Here is a 21,421-nt window from a genome sequence, read left to right as displayed (position 1 = left end):
ATATATATATATATATATATATATATATATATATGTATATATATATATTATTAATACATTGGTTGTATTGCAAAATCAGACACACATCGCAAATAGTCGCATTTTTTGCGACCTGTTTCTTAGTACATCAGGCTCTAAGTAACTTAGGCTTGCACGCACAACCTTAGTTACTTGGAGCATGATGTACTAAGAAACAGGTACATGCTCTGACACACTCCCTCTAGATGACACTATAGGACATCCAGGTGGGTCAATGGGATCCTTGTGTAATTTGGGCAAAAGGTACAGTACAGGAAGTATCGGATGGTCATTCTTGAGATACCTGTACTCCTCCCATTCTAGAATGCCTGTGTCTTTCCACATAGTGAGCTTGTCCCGGAGGTCTATAAGGTCCATCAAGTAAAGAGTTCGGCAAGTTTGTGTGGCAATTTGTTGGGACTTTAAAATTGTCTTGCCTGAACCTCCACAGTCAAGTGAACCAAGTACCTGCCAGCACAATGCTGGTACATGACCACATGGAGGAGTGGAGATTACTATAATCGGCGTTCTCAGGCACAGGGTCACTAAGATGGCAGAAAAGCGGCTGACGAAGGGTTTTTAACATGGACATTGAGGCACCCAAATTAAATGCACAGTGTAACAGTGCCATCAGCGAGGTATGATTCCTTTTTCCCATCATTGAATGGAAGGTTACGCCAAACTAAGAACACTGTGAATTACATACTACGATAGAATGTGCACAAAAGGGATATACACTCAAAGATGGCAGCCAATTAAATCAGGAAGACTGTGATGTGAGCACAGTCCCTCTTTGCTGAACGCTGTGCAGGAGGAGCCTAATGAGGCTTTCAAATACACCAGAATGCCAGTATCCACCTTGCTCACCGAAAAGCATTTGAAAAAGTCGAGAGACGAAACGCGTCATGCTGGGTGAAATAAAGGCTTGTCAAACCCGAGAGTGCTCCGTGTGTGTTCCTGGAAGTAGAGACCTTGTTGTTGGTTTATATATATACTCGCCATGAACAAAGTCCTTTTTTGGTTTCCTGCCAGACGCGTTTCGGGCTAGCGCCCTCTTCAGTGGCAGACCATGTGACGTGACAGCGTGCGGCAACCGCCAGTAAATCCCCGTAATAATTATGCTCAGGTGAACCACCTGAAGCAATGCTTTCTGGGACTGGTGGTTCAGTAAAACCCAAGTGGGTCGCCGCCGGCACTCACATTAAAAAATGTCTTTAAAAGGATTGCCGATGTTCGCGCCGGCACCCCTGCATATAACAGGCACCTCCTGTTCCACAGTTAGCTGCCCCAATAAAGCAGCCGTGGACCTGCTAGTGTTTCGCGGTGGTGCAATCCCGCGACCGGGCAGGCCGCTATACACAATGCAAAAAGAGTTGCCCCTAGGTGGGATGCACTCCCAGGTGGAGATTACACCAAAGCAAGGGCACACGCCATGAACAAAGTCCTTTTTTGGTTTCTTGCCAGACGCGTTTCGGGCCAACGCCCTCCTCAGTTGCAAACCATGTGACGTGACGGCTTGCGGCAACTGCCAATAAATCCCTGTAATAATTATGCTCAGGTGAACCACCTGAAGCAATGCTTTCTGGGACATATATATATGAATGAAAAGAAGGAGCCCCTAGTTGGAACGAACTCGCTGGAGGCAGAGTGAAGATCAGGCAAGGTCCTTGTTGCGAGCACACCAGCTTCGCCTGACGCGTTTCGGGCAATGCCCTTTATCAAAGGCATGCTGCATCTCAGTGACAAACATATAAGGCTTCCAATACACTCCCTTTTATTTACAATATTTGTCTCAGGTGAGTGTGTCTCAAAGTATTGTGGGGTTGGAAGTCCATCTCTAAAGCCCATGTGGGCTGTAGTTGCAACTTCCTCCATGTAAAGTTTGCAGCAAAGCACCTCCCCCAGTGCTCATAGAATCACCTCCAACTTCGATTTCCACTGCTCAAACCAGCAGCGGCGGATCCGCGATGACTCGGCGGTTCTGTTGCCGCGACCGGGCTGGTTGCAAATATGAATGAAAAGGAGGAGCCCCTAGTTGGAATGAACTCGCTGGAGGCAGAGTGAAGATCAGGCAAGGTCCTTGCTGCGAGCACACGAGCTGACTGTAGTAGTTTTTCAAATGAAAAGCAGTTAAAATGGAGCTAGTTTAAAAAAAGATATATATGCATTTAATGCTGTCAGCATGAGAGTGAATAAAATTAGGTAGTGTGTTGGATGCCTTAGGAAGAAGTCTTATTATTCGCTAAAAGAAATGTAATACAGACATGGATATGCTTTTGAAGCTGTGGAGTAAACCACACCTGCTGTATCACATTTGGAAGTAGCTGGTTCCTTCTAGAATGTGCAGTGAATTTGTGACCTAGTGGTTCCACTAGGTTGTTAGGTTGAATGAGCTAAGAGTGTATTGGGGGAAGGGAGATAGAACATCTTTTTAAAAGTTGAGGAGTGATGACACAATTTAAGTAATGGCAATCTTCAATTTTTCAACTCAGGACTATGCAAAAAAATGTTGTGTAGTATTGAAATTCTTGAAAAAATGAAGCTATATATATATATATGGTTTTTTTTGCAACTTCTCCCCGATAATTGCAAATACATTGCGAAAATGCACTGACAGGAACCTCATTTTGAAATAGAGGAAAAGGGTTATCAGATGCTAACCATTCACAAGTGGAGCTAGAGTAATCTAAATGAAAGACAGGATTTCATTTGCTGCCTTTCTCATGATGATAAAGTGAAAAGCTGCAGAGATTGCCATTTTATAGTTGCTTTCTATGAGAGTGTTGTACCATTCTTGTGCTTAGTTTTTACAAATCTTAACAGTATCAAAACTATCCAGAAAGAGCTAAAAGAACAATATAATCTACAAGCTCAATATACAAGTATGTATATAATTTTTTAATTTACAAAAAATTTACATTAGAAATGAAGGTCTGTAGGGGAGTTTGATTAACTAAATATATCTTAAAGATGCAGAGAATTATATTTTTTGGGAAAAGTTGGCCTGAAGGTGTGTACCTTTTATGAAATCAGATATATGTTTACATGGTGATCTATGCTCTTCAAGGCTGTTGATAATTTCATGTATATAGTGAGGGTGGTGCATTTCTTTCAACATGCTCTGTTTAAAATTGGAGAGGGGTAGTAGTGCAGAATGTTTTTGGGAGTTTGTGTGCCAGTTTGGAATGTAACATTTCTTTGAGAAAATGTGCATATAGGTTTTAAAGACACAATAAATATTTGCGAAATTATGTAGGTATGCATTAGGAAAAGGTTTTGTGCTTTCAAAAGGTGAGAATTGTTGTTTTGAGTTTTAGAAACTTACTGATGCTTATGGATGCTGAGTAACTGAGCTATGTATACCCTTATAGAGCCATGTATGCAATTATATACCACGTGTGATAGCTAGACTTATTCAATCACCCAGGTACTACCATGCACTCTTTCAATCACAAAGGCACTAAATATGTAATCTTTGAACTATACAGGCAACACCCAACGCGTTCATCCAATCACCCAGATTGTAGCAATATAGTTATGTGAATACACATGCATTAACTATGCAGATATGGAGCCACTGATGTAGTTCCTTTAAACTCTGGGAATCATGCAGGCACTATCTATATTCTGAGGGAATTAGGTAGACGCTATCTATGCACTCATCCAATTATCCAGGGAGTATTGTTGTATTGTTGTATTCAACCAGAAACACATGTATTTACAAGTATCAGCCGTGTCCCAAGATGGCTGCCAACTCTTCCTGGTTGAATTGTTGGCAGTCAATCAGTAGTATATTGAGCTCCCAGATGTCTTTATTTTTTAAACTTAAAATATCTCTGAAACTACTGAACGGATTTACACCAAATCACAATAAGCACACAAATTTGGCAGAAAATTAGATGTTGGTCCAAAAAGTGTGCTTTTTGTGAATTGGTGTAAATCCGTTCAACAAACACATGTCATAAGCCACCAACCTGGATGCCAGATGATTACAATGAGGCAGTGATGCTAGCTCCCGAATCCTCCTTAGACTTGTCCTCGATTTACAAGAGGAGACACTGCTCCAGTGGCAAGTCCAAGGGGAAAGAGGATTGGGATGGAGAGAGCATGTAGAATCAAAGACGCTGTGGCACATTTACTCAACAGCAACACTGCAGCAGGCATTCACACCAATCTGATGAATGGTACCTGACGACATGGTACCTATAAACTAACATATAATAAGGCTTTAGTCTAGTATTAACCCTATTTATTAAGGCATCACCTCACCAAAGCTTTTCAAATCTCACCCAACCTTTGGTTTTGCTGTTGGTTTGTTTTAATTTATATTGTCTGTAGAGGTTCCTTTATCAGAAGTGTTGTGTTGATACCGCACTCTGTCTCCTTCCTTGTATATAGGTGCTGGGGTTCTATGCTTGTCAGTTTGTGCGTTCCTGACCAATTTGACTTTTGCTAAGCTTGTCCTAGCTTATTTTTGAATCTCATGCACTTGTTCGAATCTTTCTGTGACTTAAGGAAGGATAGTAGAAACTCCTGATATTTCAATGGGAAGGACCCAATGATGTTGTCCTGACATGAAGAAGTAGGGTGTGTATTGTGTAGCGGAGTGGGTGCTGTTTTATAAATGAATTCAGCTAGGGGTAAGGCCTGATCCAATTGTCCTCTGTATGTGATAGTAAGCATCTTAGTGTAGTTTCTAGGGATTGTTTGAAACTTTCAGTTTGCCAGTTGGTGTATGGATGGAAGGCAGATGACAAGGCTATCACTATTCCTAACTTATCACAGAGTGTTCTCCAAAATTGCATTGAACTCCCCGATCTGAGATGATTTTAGTCAGTAGAAGATGCAGTCTTACGATATGATCAATGAATATTTGATAAATTCTGCAGGGGTGGGTATCTTTTTGAAAGGGATGAAATGTGCCATTTTTTATAGGTTTTCATTATACCTGGTTGCCCTGCTAATGCTGTGTTGTGATTTCATTGAATTTCCTGATGTCATAATTCTATAGTGGGGATATACACTTTCTAAGCGTGAAGGAACACTTGTCTGTAATAGTTTGGCTAGGTGTTTTGTTCCATTCTTCGGGACTACCTTTTCCAGTGGAATGATAGTAGGGGAGTCTGAGAGTGAGCATACCCAAGTCTAGAAAGAAAATCAGATTGTTACTTCTTGGTCCCTGGGCGATAGGTGATGATGAAATTGAACACACTAAAGAAATGCAGCCATCACATTTGACAGGGGTGAGAGCCCTAATAGTTCTAAAGAATTTACTCACTTACCCATTTATCTACTCAGACACTCACTCACTCACTAATACCGTCAATGACATATCCACTCATACATCCATACAGCAACCCATACACCGAGTCAGTCACCCATAGAGCTACTCACACACCTACTCACTCAACCATAGCCAATCACACAGCCACTTACTCACCCATACAGTTAGACACACACCCACTTACTCATACTCATACAGATACTAACATGTACTCACTCACCTATTCAGTCACTGATTCAAGCACACACTCACCCATTCAGCCACTCTCACATTCACTCACTCACCCATACTGTCATTTATATACCCAACCACTTACCTATATTGCCTTTCACATACCCAGTTACTCACTCATATACCAGCAACACATCCACTCACTCACCCATATGTACACTCACTCACCCATACAGCCGCTCACATACACACTCACTAACCCACACAGCCCCTGGCTTGCCCACTCACTCATCCATGCAGGCAGTCACACACCTGCTCACCCACCCCCACGGAGACACTCATACCGTTACTTAGACAACCAATTCCCCATACAGCCACTCATGTACCCACTCACCAAGCCATGCAGCCACCTAGACACCAGTTTACAGACTGATACAGATATTTGAATAACCTGGCCATTCACCTATACATTAACTGAGACACCTAATCACTCACTTATACAGCAAGTTATGCACCCAGTGAATCATCCATACAAGTCACTGGATGAATAAAGTCACAATAGGTTATTGAAATGGTGGTAAATGGTGGTAATGCTCCATAGAGCGAATAGCACTTGACACGATCTAGTGTTTTGAAAGCGATTGAAAGGATTGTAGAACTTTTGTTGATTTAACCATTGTCCATCAATAGCAGCATAGGCTCAGAGGCTGGAGTTCTTTTTTTACATTTGTCATGACGATAATAAATTAATGATTTCTAAATATCTTTGGAAGACTTGGCACCTGTGAAAACTTTGGGTTTCATTACGATGTTGGTCGGAAAGGCTCCGAACGGCATTCGGATGTTTCTAACCCGTTACCGAACCCATGTTTACGATTACGATAGAAGGTAACCTTTCTGTCTTTCCTACTCTGTTCTGCCCAGCATTCTGAGACTCCGAGTCGGTGGGAACCATATTACGATGTTGGATTCGGACAGCCTTTTTAAATTGGTCTGCCCGTAATCAAATGGCTTTGGGGGCCCGTAGGAGGCCCCCCTTCACCCACAGGCCTCCAGTTGGGGCCCATGGGAGTACCAATGGGACCCCTCCTTCCTGAAGTCAGTTGGGGTCCGACCGAACGGTGTTCGGAAACATCGTAATCGGTTGGTCGGACTCACTGAACCCGAGTCGGTCAAGGAGTCAGTTGGAATGCTTTCTGATCAACATCATAATAAGGCCACTTGTATCTAAGTCAGTTATAGTTAGAACAACATTTCAATAGGAAAATAATTTTTTAGTTTGCTTATAACTTTGGCAGCATTTGACGAATCTTCACAAAACCATCCAAAAAAAGTCCCATCCACCACAACACCTTCCTTCTGGAAGTTTCAGAGTGATATGTCAAGCTGGGGTAGGGCAAAAGTGGGGTCCTAAAATGCATGTCCACATGCAATATTCAAAATGAAAATTAGACCCTGCTACAGCCAAAATGGCAGAACGGAATCACACAAAGTTTGGCAGAAAGCTAGATCTTGGCACAGAAAGCGTGTTTTTTGTGATTTAGTATCAATCAAGGGTTTCTTGAGAAATTAAGGCTCAAACTATAAAGATATAGATAAAAACCTATATGGGACCGTGTAGAGATACCCCTCTCAACTAGACGTGATGGAGGGGTCCCAGACGACCCTCATCCGAAGCCCAATACGTATATTTCTTTTAGGTTTAGGAGAATATATGTTTCTCTGACTGCACTGGTGCTGGCAGGGAAACTATTCTGTCCAAGGACAGAGTAGTTGAGCCGGCCCCAGTGTATGGGGTCTCCTTTTAAGGCTCAGGAAGGGGAGTCATGCAGCCCTTCTCTTTTTGAAGGTAAGTGTGGGCCTTGGAGATGGGCTCTCCTGTGGCGACAAAGGCTCAGGAAAGAGGCAACGTGGCCCCCCTTTATTTTTGTGTTAAATTCAGCCCCAGAGAATGGGCTTCCCTTGGCCTATAATGGTTTAAAGCGGAGGACCGTGCTCCCCTCGCCCTCCTTGATGAATGAACAAGGCCCTGTAAGATGTGCTCCCTGGGGACTATAATGGCTCAGGGAGGGGTGCTGCATGTCCCCCCCCCCGCTTTTTTGCACATTTTGCCCATCTACCCTACTTAAGATTCCCAGCCCTGTGTGATGGGAACCTTGGGGCCTAAAATTGGTACGGGGAGTAGGTCCCCCTCCCCAAATATTAAAAAACAAAATTGCCAGGACCCCATATTCTTCTTTGTGCAGTGATCCTATAGGTTTCCCACAGAATCGTGGCAAAAATAGCAGAATATTTTTATATTTTGGCCCCAGAAAGGTACCTCTGTATCCCACCAATGGGGCCTAGGGGGGCAGGGTAGGGATATCCCACCCCAATATATGTATTTTTTTTTCTAAGTTCAGGACAGGTGACTATGACCCCTAGTCCTGTGGTAAGTGCCCATAACATTTTCTCATGTTGCTGACAGCCAATCGAGTGCTGCGGCTGCGGAAACAATTCGCGCAAGGGAAATATAGCACCCAGGGCCAATCAGAGGCTCTATTTTTTAAAACTGGGTTCAAGGGATTTAGACCAAATGGCTAAAAGCACAAATCTGCAGACCAAGATCTAGCTTCCTGCCAAATGTGTTTAATTCCATTCAGCAGGTTTTGAGGTATTGCTGCTTAAAGAAGTCTATTGAAAATGCGTGGGAAATTTGCTTTTAAGAATGAACTTTTTCCCCAACCCCTGCTTGATGCATCGCCCTGAAACGTTCTAGGTAGGAGCTGAAGTGAATTTGCTTTTTTGGGAAAGTGTTGTGAAGGTTCATTAAATGTTGCCAAAGTTATTAGCAAACAAAAAAAATATAACAAATATAAACAATTCAATTACAAAAGATATTAATGAAATAAGCAAACAACAGAAAGATAAAACATTTTAAAAAACAAAACACATTTTAAAAAAATGTAATAAACATTGGAAAATTTAAAAATGGCTTATTTCATTAATATATTTTGTAATTGAATTGTTGATGATTTTTATGTTTTTTTGTGTGCTAATAAACTTGGCACTATTTAATGAACCTTCACGACACTTTCCCCCAAAAAAGTAATAACAAATATATAAAATAAACAAATACAAAAAAATATTAAAATTAACTAATTATATCATCAAATATATTTAAGTATTATTAGGAAAAATATTAGAGTCTGGGAAAATTAGCTGCGCTATTCCCACTCCAGTTTATGCAAATGTAGGTTACATTTAGGACATTGGAGGGGTTAGATTTACTATTCCTACTCCAGTCAGTGCAACAGTAGGGAAAGCGCTGTACATCGGAAGGGTTACAGTTAGTAGTGAAGGCGTTATCCTTTGTAGGGGGTTAAACTGACTATTCCTACTCCAGTCAGTGCAAAAGTAGGATAAGTGTTCGACTTCAGAGGGTTAAATTTACTATTCCCACCCCAGTCAATGCAACACTAGGGAAAGTGTTGTACTTCAGAGGGGTTAAGAGTACTATTCCCACACCAGTCTAATCAACAGTGGGGAAAATTATTCACCTCAAAAACATAACATACATTAGTCACCCTATTAATATGGAAAACATGTTAAACTTTGAAACTAAACATTATTAATAAAATACATATATATGTATTTAATATATATGTGTGTGTATTAAAGATAAAAACAATTAACCAAATAATTACAATAAGAAAGTAAAAACATCTAATTACAAATAAACATACAACTTAAATACCAAAAAGACAAATCATTAGTAATATTTTCAATTAATACATAAAAGACAATTTGAGTAACAAATATCATACCATATGTCATACTATACCATACTATAAAATAAATTATAAATTGCAAAAATATATACACAATTAATTACCAATTAACAAATTACATATTAAGATCAATTATTATGAAAACGCAGATATATTTTCTTCTAAACCAACTTGTACAAAGTAAAACACAACATTTAAAAATACATATGTAATACAAATGTAAATAGTAAAATAAATAAAAAGCTAATTAAACAGTAGAACAATTACACCAGTATTGGTAACATAATTAATGTGCATAAGTAACAGTCCAAGAACAAATAATGTACTAACGTACAATTGTTTTTATTTAATTTAACTTGATGCAACTTCCCACCCTATACCCCTACAAACCCAGCAGCTTGCACCTAAAATCTAACTAAGATTAATCAATAATAAACAATTTACATTAAATATTTAATTATGGCTGAATTAATAATAGTTGATTAATTAATTAAGTCCCACCTTATACCCCTACAAACCTAGCAGTGCACACCTAAACTAAAATGGGGTGGCAGCTTCTACTTCTACCTGGCTAACAGGGAGCAGAATGCACTCCTACTACAGCTCTGTGCCACCGGGGAGATCCTGATCTTCAAGAGACTCCTTTAGACATGGCTCTTTGGGCCTGCTTTCTAGCACTCATTGTTGTTTGGAATTAGATCATAATGCTAAGTGCCAGGACACTCCCTGTGTAGCTGATGCGCTATAAACATCCCAAATAATAAAAATAAGTATGCAACAATTTAATAATTAATGTTCAACTAAATAATTCATGAACAATTAATATTTAACTATTAATTAATTATTTTTTTACTTCCCACCCTAAACTCCTACAAACCAAGCAGCCTGAATTTAAAATCTAATTAAAATAAACAAGTATAACAAAATGTACATTATTAATAAGCAATTAGATATTTACTTACCAATTAATATGTAATTGTTAATTAATTATTACTTATTTAACTTCTCAACCTGTCCCCTTACAAACCCAACAACCCGCTATGACATTATACATTAATATTATCAACAAATAAAAAATTCGAAATCACTTAAAATCACACATTATATTAAAATAATAATAACAATTATACTAACAATAGTTGCACATAAAATTAATATGTTAACTAAAATACAAAATAGTTATAAAACATCATTTTTTACAACAATGTTACTGAAAACAATATTAAATACATTGATATTCTTAAAAATGATATTGAGTACCTGAAGAAGTAATATTCTTGAAAATGATATCCATGCTTCAGAAACACACAATTGTTTTGGGGATATTTCTGTCTCCCAATATTTTGAACTAGACATTTTCCACCAAACACTGCATGCAACATTTCAATGATAACTCTAATGCATTGCTTTGGGACAACCTGGGCCATGAATGGTTGTTAGAATTTGGTTTTGGAAGTGTTTCTATCAAGTTTCCAAAGATGTGTACTACTGGAAAGAATGCCGCAGTCGACGAGTCCTTGATTTTGTACAAAGAGCGAATGCTGTTTGTCTCCTGTCATGGTTTGTGGTCAGTTTGATATAGTCCACAAGCCCACCTGTGTAGTAGATTACATTAAGTACATGGGTAAAGTGCATAAAAATGACCTAGGGAAGATGTACGACCATTCCATTTTGCGAGTCGCAAATTGTAATGTTTTGCAAATCGGAATTTGCGACTTGCAAAATGGAATGTACAACATTGTCTGTGAAACTGTTTGTGATTCCCAAATGGGTCACTAATGACCTGCCTCATTAATATTCATGAGGCAGGTTGCAATTTGCAAAACATTAGGAAGGGCCAGCACTCCCAGGCATGGTGGCCTGCTGGGGTCAGCAAACCACCATGTCTGCAACTGCTTTCTAAATAAAAGCAGTATTTTCTTTTAATGCAGGCTGTTTTCCTGAAAGGAAACGGGATGCATTTAAAAAGAAAAATTAAATGTTTCTGTTTCATTTTTTAAGAGTAGGCAGTGGTGCCTGCTCTTAAAAGATACTTGCGAGTGACTTACCACCAACTTTGATTGTTTTGCGGCCGCATTTGCGGTCACAAAACAATTGTACATACCAGTGCGACTGGACGTCAGGAAGGGATACCCTTGGTACGCCCATTCCTAATCGGGGCTTGCAAACTTAATTTTGCGAGTCGGTAATAGGTTACCGACTCACACAATAGGGTTTGTCCATACCACACACATTTTTAGAGGTTGCAAACGGGCCGATGACCGGTTTGCGACGGCTTAAAAGGGTCATACATCTGGCCTCAAGTTCTTCAACCATATAATGCAAGTTATAAACTTCTCACATGGCATAAGAATTTGGCTGGCCACTGGATTAATTTGGCTACATACAATGCATATGTTGTATATTGGCAGATGACCATTGGAAGGTTGATTTTGAGTTGGCTGTTATTGAAAGCCTTACTATTGTAGAAGCAGGAGCCTCTGTTTCACCTGTTGTGAAAGAGGTTGCAAGACTGCAGGATTGGCAGTTTGCTAACTGCATTGCTGTCAAAGAGTAAAAGAGTTGCCATTATCATCCATGTGGAGTATGTGCTTAGCAAGGAAAGGGTCTAGAGTGTAGATATTACTGACCCCAGTGCCCATATCAGCCTGGCCTCTGTTTTCCAAGTTTCTGCTCATTTTACCGCACAAAAGTGAGGTTCTAGGAAACTGACAAAAGCTGAGATCATAGACTAAAACGTGGCATCTGCCTCGAATGGCTGCTCATGGATACATAACTTACATGCTCGATTACTTGAGCAGTTGTTTAGCTTTTTAAATTCTTCCATCTAATTTCTAAAATAGGTTTGTATTACTAGACTCATGCTTCCTAAATACGATTTGAGCCACAGTATCTTTACTGACTTCAGTAAAGAGGTACACACTGGTCTTGCTTTTGATTGGTTGCCACCTTCATTAGCCCTCAAAATGCGGTTGATATTTTGGCTGGGGAGCCTGTCTGCCAAAAACCTACAGCCTTTAGTCTTTCTGAAAACCCTCTGTAACGAACCTGAGGCCTGATTTATATCTTGGAGGATCGAGCTCCGCTAAGGCTTTTTAGGTGGTCTTCTTGTCCACCGACTTGGCCATCCGCATGCCCTATTTAAATGTTAGCAGGTCCTTAGGTGAAAGACTGCTGTGGTCCCTCCGTCACCATCAGGAAATCATGACTGCATCGATGGTGGGAGAGGCAAAAGCAGCTGTTGGAGGGAGGACCACCAGTTTTTCCACCGAGCCAATCATGATGTGCCTTCCTGCCAATGTCACTGTGGCGGTAAATCCTCCACACCTGAGTTGGTGGAATGGAAGGGACATAAGGAAGAAACTCACCTTTTCTCACTTACACACTTACCGTTCTGCCATGGATAAAATCCTCTAAGTCCTGATGCTGCTGCTTGATGACAAACAAAACCATCACTGCCGTGGACACAATCAGCAGTAAAATACACTCTTACCTGTCACCTAATAACTCGTCCGTAAACATGCTCACAGGACTTGTGCATCTATAAATATCTCTTACAAGCAATAGCATATACATGTGCAATGCATATGTCTGCAATATTGATGTTAAAGAAATTTTAAGAAACACACCTGTATCATCATAATGTACGTTGTCATTTTGTATAAGCTGATTTCCAAAAAGTGGACAGTTACACAAAAAAGAATATCTAAATAAAAATGAAAAAGTCACCATGCAGGTGTGTTTACTGAAGTTCCTAAAATGACCACACTGAAAACATGTACAATACACATCATAGGGATAAGGGCAATGTAACATGATGTAGAAATTGCACTCAGCAAGGTTTAACCTGTACTGTACCTTATAAATTAACTGTAAAATCAGAGTCAGTCACAAATTAGAAGTATTCAACATATACATCCAATGTAACTTTTCCCCTTCTCTACTGCAAGTCCTATACTGTATCCAATCTTAATAGTCACAAAATATTTCAGACTGATAACATCAACTAGTTGGTACAAGTGGCTATTCCTATGATGAGTGCTTGCACCTAAATTCAAATGACTATCACATACAATGTTAACCAGTGCATGCACTTAACAAAATAGACATTGAAAAAAATCAGTTGTATTACCTGCCATTATGGTAAGGAAAAATAAATACTCCACATTTTACTCTGAAACATTGCTAGGTATCAAACACTTGCTAAGGGAAATTAATGCCAGGACTATTTTGGTCAAATAATAAGTATGTATTTGTTTAACAAAATGAGATAGGACTCTCAAAAGAATATAGAATCCAAATTGCTGTCCATCAAGCAAAAAATCTGTACTGTTTTGCAGTGGCTCAAAGCTTGCCTCCAACTACATTGCCAAGATTACCTCCTCGGGAAGGGGCATCTAATGGGCAGACTAGGCACCTCCAAGCTCTTACATGGGGGGTTGGGTTTGGGAGGGGTACCCTTGGGTTTGGGAGGGAGGTTGTGGTTTTGGAAGGGGTGCTTGTGCATTTGGCAGAGGTGTTTTGGGATGTGGAAGGGCTGGATTTGCATTTGGTAGGGGTGGTTTGGGATGTGAAAGGGGTGGGTTGAGGTATGGAAGGAGTGGATTGGCATTTGGTAAGGGTGGGTTGAGATTTGAAAGGGGAGGTTTGGGATGCAGAAGGGGTGGGCTGGAGTGTGGGTGTGGTAGATTAGCGTTTGGTAGGGTTGAGTTAGGGTTTGGAAGGGGTTAGGGCAAGGGTAATAATTACATCTTTTATAGTAAAATGGGTAGGGTGTTCAGGAGAGAGTTGGGTTAGTGAGGTAATGGCAGTGTCTGATGTGCATGTGTCTGTTGAGGGTGCCTGTGGGTCTAGTGTATGTTGTGCATGTTTGGGTGTGTCTGGCTTACTAGATGTTTGTTGCATGCTTGTGTGTGGGCATCTTTGCTTTTTGGGTGTGTATTCTAAGGTATGTGTGTGCTTGGTTGGATCTGCTGTGGAGGTGCTGTGTGTGTTTGTGGTGCATGTGGATGTGGATGTGGTGGTACATGTGGGTTTGGTGGTGGGTGCAGTGTCTGTGGGTGTGGTGGGTGTGGTGTATGTGAGTGTGGTGTCTGATGCAGTATCTGTGTTGGTGGTGGGGTGGTGCATGTGGTTATGGTGGTAGGTGCAGTGTCTGTGCCTTGGGTGGTTCATGTGGATGTGGTGGTGGGTGCGGTGTCTGTGGTTGTGCTGGTCATGGGGGTGGTGCATGTATGTGTGGTGGTTGGTGCGGTCTTTGTGGGTATGTTGGGGGTGGTTTATATGGGTGTGGTGGTGGGCACCATGTCTGTTGCAGTGGTGGGAGTCGTGCTTGTCTGCAGGCACACCTGTATTTTTTGGTAGTGTTTGTGTTTCTGTGTGGGTGTGCTGCTTGTGTCTGTGTGAGTGGGTGAGTGCAAAGGTGGGAGTGTGCTTGGGACAGGACTGGGAATCGGAAATTTGGATGGGAAAGGGGCAGGAGGTGGGGCACAAGGTTGGGATGGTTGGGAGGCTGCAGTCAGTGAGGAGGCTAGACCTTGAAAAGACATCTGTAGGTCATATATAACACTGTGAATGCCTTCCGGGAAGGCTACAATTTGTTGCAATTGACAGCCAAGCCCCTGGATGTTATTCAGTAGGGCAGTCCGACCTACAGAGATGTTCTTGAGGAGGTCAATAGCCTCTTCACTCAGTGCAGTCAGGGGGACAGGGGCAGAGGTGAGTTGCCTGGAGCATTGGAAACACCACCACTTTTAGGAGGGCGGGTTTGGCCAATTAGGGGGGAAAAGATGAAGGGTGGAGATGGCATTCTGGGTGGTGGGCAAGGATGCAAGTGGAACAGATGTAGTAGGGTCTATCACCATAGTACAGTGTGTTCACAAGCCCCTAAAATATGCATACTTTTCATTCTCAATAAGTCAAATATAAATAAATGTGTGTCAACAAATACTGCAATGTTGTACCTATAATAAGATAAACTGAAAGCAGGTTACCTTTGTTTGGGCATTTCACAATGGTAACACTTACTTCATGTCATAAAGTATATGTCAGTTGTCAACAATTATAAATGACTTCTGCACTAAAGTAGCTTAGCAAGGCATCACATACTATGTAGATACATATGTTGTTAAAGAGAGTAAGAAACAAATACTTGGGTGGATTGATAAATTACTTCATCAGCATTAGTATGTACATAGCCCATGAAACATTTCTAATACACTTCAGTACAGAGCAAAACACATTTTCACATTTCACTCCTAAATACCTCTAGTTTTTTGAAGTTTGTTGTATCTGAGTGAAATTTGTTCACTAAATATGCTGGCTTTCACTGTAGTCAAAGACTTTGTAGCATATCACAGTAATTATTATACACACTAATTCAATACAATACTTATTTCAAAGATTAACATATAAATCCCAATACTACACATTGATGCATTTCAACATTGTCAAATGAGTAATTAGTTAGGCCTGATTTTGAGATTTCCTGACGGGATACTTCTACACATATGTGGTGGAACATTCCATCTTGCAAAATTCCTTTAAGTTTGCCATTCATCTCCATCATAGCTTTATCATATGGACATGACAAAGGATATTGAGAAATGGTTTAGTGTATGTGTCACTGTCACCAATGTACATACATTCCTGTCTGTGATTCAACAAAGATTCAACAAAGATTGTATGCCTATTTATTTGTCAATAAACAGACTCTCTTACACACACATATTTGTGAAGGAGTAAGACATCATGCTAACCTGTCATCTTTAAAATGTATGAAACAGTATTTCTGATGCTAAACACAATTTGGATGTTTTGATTCCAAAATGTAGCTAATGATACGGATGTCATTAGTCATTTTGGATCATATGCTCACTCTTCTTTGTGTATAATCCCAACTTACCAATGTGATGTTTGGTACATCCACTCCATCACAAGGGCCTAGTATGCTATGTCTCACGCATTAGGGCTGCCATTACCTCATCCACAATAGTGAAGGTGCACCACACCCGACACAATAAACACTATTGACCTGTTTGGTACAACTGTATTTCGTGACATCAAACAACATGATGTATATGTGGAGTTTAGGGAGCCATGTGTCTGCTCAGAACAGTTCATTGGTTGTGAACAGGTATCAGGTGGGATCAATCCTTTCAATCAAATTAATAGACAAAGCACACCATCATACACATTGTGCAAAACTGAGATCTTCTTTCTTGTGTGTTGGACATGGTTGCTGTGGAAAATGTGTTAAATGTGTACCGCCCATTTCCACACCTCGCTACTATGGAGAAAATGGGATATAATCAAGGAGTTCAGGTTGAATAGGCAAGCTATACTGGATTTATGTCATCAGCTGGAGCCAGATCTTTAGCCTTACAACATGAATCCCACATCCATTACACCAATTTGCAAACTCATGGCGGCACTTTGTTTTGTGGCCGCAGAATCCTTCAAATACACTGTGGCAGTATCTGGCTAAATGTCACAACCAACTTTCTGTGGTGTGCTAAAAATGTTTTATCTTCATTGATGAGACACCTCAATAGATTAATCCAGTTTTCACAGCAGCAGGACTAAGCCAATGTGAAGAAGGACTTATATGGTTTGGGTCACCTACCACATGTGGTGGAGCAACTGATGGCATACATATTGTCTTAGTGCCAGCACATGCCAGAGAACAGGTCTACCGGAAAGAGGAAACACTTCCATTTAATCAACGTGTAAGTTGTCTGCTTACCAGATTTGTATATCACTAGCATCTGTGAGCATTTACCTGGCTCTGCCCATGATTCCTTTGTATTACGGAACAGCTCCATATCCCTGCAAATGTCACAACTTAAATCTGAGAAGGCTTGGCTTGTTGGTCAGTACAATCTTTCATAAAATTGTTTAAGGAATTTCTAGTTTAATAATTTGGAATTGCATTACATTTTTGCCACTTTTTTTGTCTTCCATCTAGGAGACTCAGCTTATCCCAACTGGCCATGGTTTTTGGCACAGCTGAGGAAGCCAACAAAGCCGGGGGAAGTCTGCTTCAATGAGACCCATGGAAGCATATGGCAGCCAATGGAGCAGGCTCTCTGTCTACTAAAGGCAAGATTTCATTGTTGCGACAAAACTGGTGGTGCCCTCCTCTACTCCCGAAATGCTACATGTTCTACAGCATTACCCTGTGATGGAGCATTTCTTACATTACTGAGGATGGAGACATTGAAGGGCCACATGGTGAGGATCCTGAAATGCCAATGAAGATGATAGTGATGAGATGGAAGCAGTTGACTTACTTCAAGATGTCATTGACATCTTCTCATGAGTGTAAGTATATCTTTACATGTTATCACTTTCACTTTTATACCAACTATAGATGTGATGATGAAAGAAGTATGTGGTGGTAATTTGTTAGGAAGGACAAGTTTAGAGAAAATCAGACCAAATGTTGTTCAAAGTTTTGACACATTGACCACAGTGTTCAGTTACACTATTTATCTCTCATTGTTTTGTGAAACTGTGTCCTCCAAAACTAGACTTTACCAATCAAACATAACATGACAGACAGATTGCAATCTTTTTGTTTTGATCTGTTCTAGGTTCCCTCACCATGTCATCTTGATTTGGACACTTCAGAGTTGTGACATTTTCAGGTATTTGGTGCGAAGTACAAAGGGAGCATAGGTTGATCCTGAGAAGGACAGACACAGACTTTGGGTGTACACATCTTGTACCAAGGTAACTTGCACTGAGATTGAATAGAAGAATTCAAGATTATATTGGACTTGTAATCGGTTGTGCGTTGGCACTAAGGCAATATTTGTGCCATTATTTGCTCAAACAACAAGTGGTAGGGGAGCCAAGCCATGCTACTCTCCCTTCACATTGGCAAAATCCTCATTGTGTGTAATGTGGACGTCGCTGTTAATGTTTCTCATCGAAGGATATATTTATTGTGGAACACCACAGAAACTTGGTTGATACATTCCACCAGATACTGAAACAGTGGATTGGAATGATTCTGTGTCTACAAAATGTAACACTGCTGTGTTTTTCTCTATTGGTGTTATTTATGTTGGAGTCCTTATGTGAGCCAGAAGATCTGGCTCCAGCTGATGACATGAGCCAATGATCATTTGCCTAGCCACTCCGATTTTTTTGGATATATCCCCTTCTTCCATGTTGACAAGGTCTGGAACTGGAAATGTGAAAACGGGCACTGGATATTAGTTACATGTATAGATTGTTATGTTAGTGCAAATGTTGACAGACAAATATTCTTAGTGGTAGATGAATTATTGGTTTGACATTTTTGGGATTTATGGTTAGAAACTTAAGATAAACAGTCCTCATGTGTCATATTATATATGTTTACACAATCTTTTGATTTTTGTCATTGTAAAGTTATGATGGAGGAAAACAAATGCAGTTGAGATATAACACACCAGTCCATGAGTTTTTGAGTTGTGAATTTATTGAACCAAGTGTGAAGAAATTAAACAGGAAGAAAATGGAAAAGCAAACCAAAAAGTGAAGAAATCAGTCATGGTAAATGAAACCATAGTTGGAGAGCCAAAATAGATTGAAGTCCAAAGACCAAAATGAAACTGAAGGGTAGGAACACACTGGAGGAAATTTGGGTAGGGGTTTCTTGCTGGTAGTGGGAAAGGTCTTACCATCTTCGCCTCCTGGTAATATGCGTGGACATCCCCTCCTGTGGGTGAGGGGGATATCCACAGTTATAGGGCCTAGGGTGGCTGCAGGTGGTACATCATATGGCATAACATCCCTTCCTGTGATAGATATTATTGGACCACAATAGGGGGTAGATGGTGCTTGGAAAACCCTGCGCATATGGGTGTAAAAGTCCTGCAGCACCCTGGTCAGGGAGCCCAGATTGGAGGTTTGAGCCTCATTCTGATAATTGAGCTCCCTCTGCACCTGCTTCATCTCCTAGAGCTTGGTGAGTAACTGACCCATAATGTCTTTGGACTGATTGATAGGCTCCCAAGCCTTGGTCGATGGTGGCCTGGGTGAGAGTGACCCCCAGGGGCCCCACTATGCTGGCCCACAGAATCCATCCCATGACCCTTACCTCTACTGCCCTGTGCCCTTGGCCCAGTGTGCCCCATCCAATACGGTCCTGGGTGAGTTGGAGCTATGGTGCTTTGGTCTCCACATTACCCAGGACTAGTAGAAACACAATCGGTGTTACAGTGGTAGTAACACAGGAAGTGGAGGCTTCAGTTAGCAGAGGTGTTACAGCTGAGGTGGGAGATGTCGTGTGGGCCCAGTGAGACTCACTGGTGCGGCCTGCCCAGGTTGAGCTGATGAACCAAGATACTCATTGTTATCCAGATTACCAAGAGTGCTGTCCTCACTGAAGGCTTGCTATTGGGCTAGAGTAGAGCTCTCTTCAGTGGCAGATTCGTAGTCACGTGCTCTTGCAGTTGGACCTATTGAGAAATTGCGAACATTATTATTAGCAAAAGTGTGTATTATACATACAAATCTTTTGAGATAAGCAATGTAGATACCTATTCATTTTTTGTAGTTTTATATAGTGTGAACTTGACCCGAAGGTATCAGAGTGCTTTACATAAGCAACAGTTACGTTACACAAGGACACTTTCATTTTTAGTAGGCACAGGGAGATTAACGGCCACACATGCATCAAGCAATTTTGCGATTGCAAACAGTGCGATTCGCAAAAATTGTCTGTTTGCGATCGCAAAATGGCCTTTTGCTATGCATGAAGGTTTTTGGATTTGCAATTTAGGTAATCGCAATATCTTGCAATTACCTAAATTGTGAATGCAAATAGGGAATCGCAATTTGTGATTACCTAATACACTTACAAGAAGCCTTTCCTAAATGCGAAGTGTGCATATAGGAAATGCTAATTAACATCAATTTGTTGTTAACCATGGGCATACTTTGAAAAATGCACAAAACTGCATTTTTCAAAGTGCCATATGGCGCACACATGCCCCTAGGGCATGTGTGCGCCTTACATGTGCACATTTGTTTGTTAAGGGCGCCTCAGGGGGGCCTTAGGCTCCCTGGCGCCCTTGCCTCTGCATTACCTAATTTGTGATTACCAAATAGGTTATCAATTTATCAATTTAGGCAATGCAAGACCATTTTCACCTATGGACCTTGAGGCCCATAGGAAAGAATGGAGTCGCAAATAGCGCTTCCCTAATTGCATTTGTGATTCTTCTGCCTGGCAGTCGGTCCACAATAGGTAAAATGGTGGCTGTGCCTAGCAGGCACCGGCCGCCAAATTACAATGCGGGCTTCAGCCAGCCTTTCTGTGGCGGGTAAACCGCCATTGAAAGGCTGGCGGAGTTTGGTTTTGGGGGCCCGTTGCAGGGCCCCCCTTGTTTTGGGGGGAGGTGTGGGTGCACTGGGGGGTACCCATGGTACCCTCCTACATTTTACTGCACCAAGTGGCAGGCACTGTGTGGTGCCTGCCACGTAGTGCAGTGAAATGCACAACATGCACTTTAAACATAGCGGCGGGTGCTGCTGTCTGCAGCACCCACTGCAAGGTTAAAATGCAAGATGCGACTGCCATGGTGGCGGTCGCATCCTAATTTGGTGTGCGGAACCGCCGAATGTATTGAGGACGGTCCCAGTCACCACTACGATGGCGGACGGACTCCAGTCCGTCCGCCTTCGTTATTCGGCCCCAGTGCACAGGAACACATGTTTCCCTGTCTTTAGTAACTTTTGGTCCATTTGAGTTAGAAACAACTTTTTCTCAATGTCTGCAGATTATGTGGCAAATGTGCCAAATCCACAATTATGTGAAAAACATCACAGTTATAAAATTGCATAATTCCAGTGGCCCTGAATATAAGGTATTATTTTAGTTTTTCTTGCTTTACACTCTGTAGAGCAGCCCCCATTAGAAGAAAAAATACATAACGGGCCATTGCCAGGCAAGTGCAGCACAAGGGGATTCATATGCACTGCAGCGTCCACTGCAGGAAACGGTGGGAGGACTTTCAGCAGTAGTCCTGCCTCACAGCACTTATAAAACTGGGAAGGTCCTCCCAACAAAATAAAGAGGGTGATGTTCACTAATCCCCATGATGCAGCGAATTCTGGTGATGGCTTGTCCTGACTTGGCTATGGAGCAGAAGGCAATGGAGCAGTAATACACTGGTAAGTCTAT

The 21,421-nt window shown here is 41.2% G+C and overlaps 1 long non-coding RNA gene across 1 annotated transcript in view; it reads left to right on the top strand.

Annotated features, from left to right (window-relative positions):
• LOC146861300 (uncharacterized) overlaps nt 1-18,698 on the top strand; it is a 118,967-nt gene extending 100,269 nt beyond the window's left edge. The window contains exons 3-4 of the long non-coding RNA XR_014979241.1: nt 17,210-17,565; nt 17,838-18,698. This is a non-coding gene — a long non-coding RNA (uncharacterized LOC146861300). The remainder of the gene's footprint in view (nt 1-17,209; nt 17,566-17,837) is intronic.
• The last annotated feature ends 2,723 nt before the right edge of the window (nt 18,699-21,421 follow it).

The sequence above is a fragment of the Triturus cristatus genome, chromosome 3_1 (genome assembly GCF_964204655.1).
Source record: "Triturus cristatus chromosome 3_1, aTriCri1.1, whole genome shotgun sequence".
NCBI classification, from domain to species: Eukaryota; Metazoa; Chordata; class Amphibia; order Caudata; family Salamandridae; genus Triturus; species Triturus cristatus.
The sequence above is the reverse complement of the archived record's forward strand: the minus strand, read 5'-3'. Positions and strand labels throughout refer to the sequence as shown.